This window comes from Lygodium microphyllum, chromosome 9 (genome assembly GCF_053477565.2).
Source record: "Lygodium microphyllum isolate KBCC chromosome 9, Lygodium_microphyllum_v1.1.10, whole genome shotgun sequence".
In the NCBI taxonomy this organism is placed as follows: Eukaryota; Viridiplantae; Streptophyta; class Polypodiopsida; order Schizaeales; family Lygodiaceae; genus Lygodium; species Lygodium microphyllum.
Window position 1 is genome coordinate 17849178 of NC_141143.1, and position 5822 is coordinate 17854999.

The window sequence follows — 5822 nt, forward strand, 5'->3', positions numbered from 1 at the left end:
GTACTCTATGTGGATGATATGCTGATAGCAGGGAAAGGTCATGATAAGCTAGATGCTCTTAAGGCTCAACTCAAGAAGAGCTTTGAGATGAAAGATCTGGGACAGGCCTCTCACATACTTGGTATGTGCATTAGACGCGATAGGCATCAAGGACTCCTCTACTTGTCATAGAGGGAGTACATTCATAAAGTCCTTGAGCGCTTCCGCATGCAGGACGTAAAGCCTATTGGCTATCCATTACCTTCTTATGTGAAGGTATCACAGGCTGATTGTCCACAAACAGAGGAGTAGAGGGCCGAGATGGCCAAGATTCCTTATGCATCTGCAGTGGGCAGCCTTATGTATGCCATGATAGCCACTTGTCCAGATATCGCCTTTGCAGTTGGTGTTGTGGCATGCTATATGGCTACACCTGGCAAGAAGCATTGGGATGCAGTGAAGGGTATCATGAGGTACCTGAAGGGCAATACAGATATGTGCATATACTATGGCAGCCAAGATACAGAAGTCGTGGGGTACACTAACTCTGATTATGCAGGACATGTAAATAGTAGGAAGTCCACTTCTGGCTATGTATGCACCTATGCTAGAGGTGCTGTTTCTTGGATGTCCAAGGTGCACAAATGCATGGCCCTTTCTACTACAGAGACCGAGTATGTTGCAGCCCATGAGGCTTGCAAGGAGGCCATTTGGTTGGGTCATTTGGTTGCTGACCTTGGTATTGATGCTATCCCTACACTACATTCGGATTCTATGAGTGCTATTCAATTAGCCGGACTTTCATGCGAAGACGAAACACATTGAGGTGAGGTATCACTTCATACATGGGGTCGTTGAGGACAAGTCTGTTGATCTTGTCAAGATCCTGACTGACCAGAATCATGCAGATCTGCTCACAAAAAGCCTCTCTAGAGAGCGCTTTGCCTTCCTCAGGAGGTTGATGAGCGTGGGATGAGATGGCGTCTTTCCTCATCCTAATGTACATGTGTACATGTTGTATTGTCCTTCTTCTTTTTTCTTTTCACTCCTCACTAAGGCAGATTCTCCTTTAAGTGGGAGGTTGTTGGGGGTAAAGGCGCCTCCGTCTAGCCGCCCGTGTATTACTATACTGACAGTCACCGCCACTACACACTGCAGGTGGCGGGCGCCCGTCACCATCACTTTATTCTTTATTCTTTTAGTGACAGTTTGAATAAAGGAAGGCCCAGTCACACATTGTGACTATTGGAGTTCCCATTTCTTGTCTCTCTCTTTCTTGCTCTTGCTCTCCCGCCATAGCTCTCAAGTGCAAGCTTTGATCCTTCTCACCTTGTAGAGGAAAAGTGGTCTGTTGCTCAACTTTTGGGTCAAATTGATTTCGTGAGAGGAAAAAAAACCAAAATCGAAAATTCTCCAAAACAAAGGAGGGAAATACGAGGTGAGAGAAACTCAAATTTTATGTACTATTCATTCTCCCTTTTTTTAATCCCCCACTACCCCTTTTTTTAATAGAAACCCCAAGATTTGGAGAGAGAAGATTCACCTTCCATGGATATCAACATCTAGCCTTCCTATTGGACAATCCAAAAGACCCACATCTTAAACTATATTATTGTAAAGGACCCATTTGTGAGTTCATTTTTTTCCTTGTGTGCGTGTGTGTGTGTAGAGAGAGAGAGAGAGAGAGAGAGAGTTGCTTACCTTAATACATAACCCTAATTTGATCATGTTTCTCTTGTATCCAAGAATAAATTGTTAAGGGTAAGTATTTCAATCAATGAGTCATTGATTTGTAGTGGTAATACCCTCAACCAATCCATGATGGTCGATCGATCCATGAACATCATTAAAGGTTGAAAGATTTATTTCAATAATGCATTTCATGTATGTTTTCATATAGTAAAATGCTATTGACATGTATATATCCACCAAGAAAAAAGGTATATGTTGGGGGAGATAGTGGGACAAAAGAGAGGTGAGCCTCCCTCACTATTGAAGATCCTTAAGGGGTGTGACCAACCAACCTAAGGAGAACTTTGCCCTCCTCCCAGTGATTTGAAGCCCATGTAGGGAGCCCATCCCACTAGTTTATTCCTCACACAGGTATCACGAGTAAAGAAATTGAAGACTTGAAGATTTCAGAGAAAAGGCATTCAAACAAGGCTGGCTAGATATCATAGGGATTACATGTTGTTTCTGTTGGCCCTTGTTAATAGGATATATATTGAGAAACACGGACCTAGAAATAAATCGGCTATGGTGAAAGCAAGTCAAACACACAATACATTGTCAGAATGAGGAGTTGTAACTCAAGTGAATTAGGTTCCAATATAGATTAGCTTGGACTCATAAACACAATCTTGATGACTCAAATTGATAGTACTATTGCATTGAAATGAGTGTCAAGTACATGCTTATATAGCTTTTAGGTAGTACCACTTTTCCTCTCTGTGCTTATGGGATTTTAGACATCTTTTCCTGGAGCATACATCATTGTCTATTTTCTAGTACAAAGCCACTTATGGCAAGCATCATTTGCTATTCTCAACACCCCCCCCCCCCTCAAATGATGAGTCTCTACCCTTACTGGCTTTTTGCCCCCCCTTGCATGCAAACATGGACCAGGAGACTAGCTCTTTGGTAGCCTAGTCAAGTTAAGGCTTGAAACTTTACATCTTAGTAGGGTTTTTACATCCACTATGGGAAGTAGATCCACTCAGGGAATTCAAGATCCTTTGTGAGAAATTTTTGCAAAACATTTTGTTGGTTTGTAGCAATGGAAAATATTTTCTTCATCACTTTTGTTTTGTTGCTTCTTTGGCAACCTTTGATCTTCTTCTTGGTCTTTTGCTCCAATCTTTGATCTTCTTTGTCTTCTTGGACTTTTTTATATTCATGCTCCTTGGCTTTTGTTGTGCTCATTATCCCTTTTGTCGATGTGTGGTATGTACTTTTTAATCCAATCTTCTTGACACATTCTTTCTGCTTCACGCTTTTATGGTTGCTTTGCTTGACAAGCTCTCTTTTGACATAAATGTCATAGATTTTGGGATACATGATTTGTTGGATTTATTTGTCTTGGGCTCATGGCTCATCATTGCATTCATATTGATTGTTTGAGCGTGGTGCAAAGAACTCATTTGGAATGCGGGAAGGTCTTACCGTGAGCATACTCATGTAGTGTCTAATCCCTTTTTACAAGTGCTTTGACAGATATTGAGAAAGGCATGCAATGCTAGTGTCTAAAGACACTTGATGGCAAAATGGTTAATCACTTGGATGTCAAGAATGAAATACAAAACATTGTGATGTAAACGAGATTTACAGCTTCAAGTGTGAAAGAGAAGGTGTGAATGGACTTTAAGGCTAGGGCTTTAACCTCAGTATTAGTCTAAAGGTGAGTATCGAGAGAGAGAGAGAGAGAGAGTATGGTGTTTGCTTCTGCGGCGGCCTCTTCAGCAGCTTCCTTTCCTTCATTATGGTCCCACAGATCTCTTACAATGATGGATTCTTTATGATGTTGAATCCTGCAAGTGGGCAAACCTTGATTGAGTTTTGCTTTCAAGTCGATCAAGGCATCTTCACTCCCCTTCCCAGTGCTTACAGCAACATCAAGCTTGATGATGGAAGCACATTCTTGTCAGCGAGGAAGATGTTGTATGACCCACAGAGCTTGTGCTAAGCCTCGAAGGGTTTGTAGTCCGTGCGGAGCCGGGACAAACCAATGACCTTGGCAATGGGGATGTTCTTAGCATTGATCCACTGCTTGGCTTCGTCCTTGTGGTGGGGGGTCCTACATTCATCGACGAAGAGGTAGGCCTCATGCATATCATCAAGTGCAAGATTCGGTGCAGGATTGGGATGCGGTAGGAGTTGGTCCTACAGAGCTCATGCATCTTCTTGAGAGAGACCACAAGGTAGAGGAGTTGGTCATCCTCGAGCAAGAGGGGTCTCTCTCTCTTCAATTTCCTGGAGTATTCCCATTTGAACAGGGAATCCACAGCCTTGGCCACCACGTCCCTTGCCACACGCTCTGCAGAGGAGCCCTTCTCGGCCTCTACTACTACCAGCTTGGTTTGGGCCCCTGATGTTGTGATTCCTTTGGGTGGATTTTAAATGAAGAGAAGGGTATGAGATGAAGAATAAGCCTAGTGTATGGATATGGCAGAGGGCCTAAAGGTAGGTTCAACTCCTACTATCCATTCATAAGTACAACAGGGCTAACAAAGGACTCTACTAAAATCGAAATATGAAGGATTATTTAAATTCTGCATGCAAGAAGTAAGATGCATCCACTAGCTATCTCGATCAACCATGGCTCTGATAGCATGTTGAGAAACACGGACCTAGAACTAGATCAGCTATGGTGGACACAAGTCAAACACATGATACATTATCAAAATGAGGAGTTGTAACTCAAGTGAATTAGGTTCCAAGATAGATTAGCTTGGACTCATAAACACAATCTTGAGTGACTCAAATTGATAGTACCATTGCATTGAAATGAGTGTCAAGGACATGCTTATATAGCTTTTGGGTAGTATCACTTTTCCTCTCTGTGCTTATGGGATTTTAGACATCTTTTCCTAGAGCATACATCATTGTCTATTTTCTAGTACAAAGCCACGTATGGCAAGCATCATTTTCTATTCTCAATAATATAGGTACTTGTAAGAGTAACATGACACTTGGACATTTCTTAGGGAAAATTTTCAGCCATTTATAGGTTGCTTACCTGTTATTACAGAGAAATAGGATACTAGGGATCATTTTGGTGGCATCATTCACTTTTTGTTACAAACGTTATAGGATATTTTAGAGTTTATATAGGGTTTATACACATGATTACAAGTGGCACTCACTGCTTATAGGTCATATCCAAGTTGTTCTAGAATTTAGAGACCTTACTTTGGACCCACATGTAATTAAGCGGACAAAACAACAAATTTACAAGGTGTTGTGGACCCTCCTATACAACAAAGATAGAATATTTTCAAAATATTCTAATTCAATTCTACAGTAAATTGTGTAGCTCATCTCAATGAGCTATTTGTTAGCTTCATTTTGAACCAAAAATTTACTTTTTTTGATATTGTGGTAAAAAGTTAAAGTAATTTTTGTGATAGGAGGTATACTTGGGCTGCACTTTGATAGTGAGTAGAAATGGCTAGAAATAAGGGAAAGAACAAAGTCAATTAGGATATCTAGCAACAAATCAAAGAAAGATGTGAAGCAATACTTGAGAAATATCATGATGAAGAGGAATCATATGAATATGGTGCGTATAGCATGCTAAATGCCACACTTTGTTAGCATAAGACTAGACATTCCATCAAACATAATGATCTTTTTGCAAAGTTAGATCGTGGTTGAGCACATGGTTCAGTCAAATGCCCAAATTAGGTCAAGTCTCTCATTGATCACATTCATTATGTATTCCCTCTTCAAATCACATGTTAAGAGCAACTCCATGGCATGCCATCACCCTAGAAAACACAATGGCTACGTATTGAGATGCCTTGTCACTCCATCATGAACTATAACAATCATTCCAAGCCTCACGACATGACCAACAATCCATATACATAGCTTGGATCACTGTAGAAGATGACCCTCCTGATCTCCATAGAGATATAGAATGCAAAGCTTATCTCTCTCATGGATGATGGTCTCCCACAAAGCTCACATAGTTTCCCAACAAACATAGTTCTAGCTCTTTAAGCACATTGATTGTTAGCTTTCTAGCCTCACCATAAGATCTGCCAATATGTAGGTTACAATACCACCCTCTTGAAAGCATGTCAATCCCTCTACACATAGGTAGCCTTAACATGAATAGCATC

At 40.9% G+C, this 5822-nt stretch overlaps 1 pseudogene; it reads right to left on the reverse strand.

Annotated features, from left to right (window-relative positions):
- Positions 1-760: 760 nt before the first annotated feature.
- LOC148030823 (uncharacterized) lies at positions 761-4182 on the reverse strand (annotated as a pseudogene).
- Positions 4183-5822: the final 1640 nt, after the last annotated feature.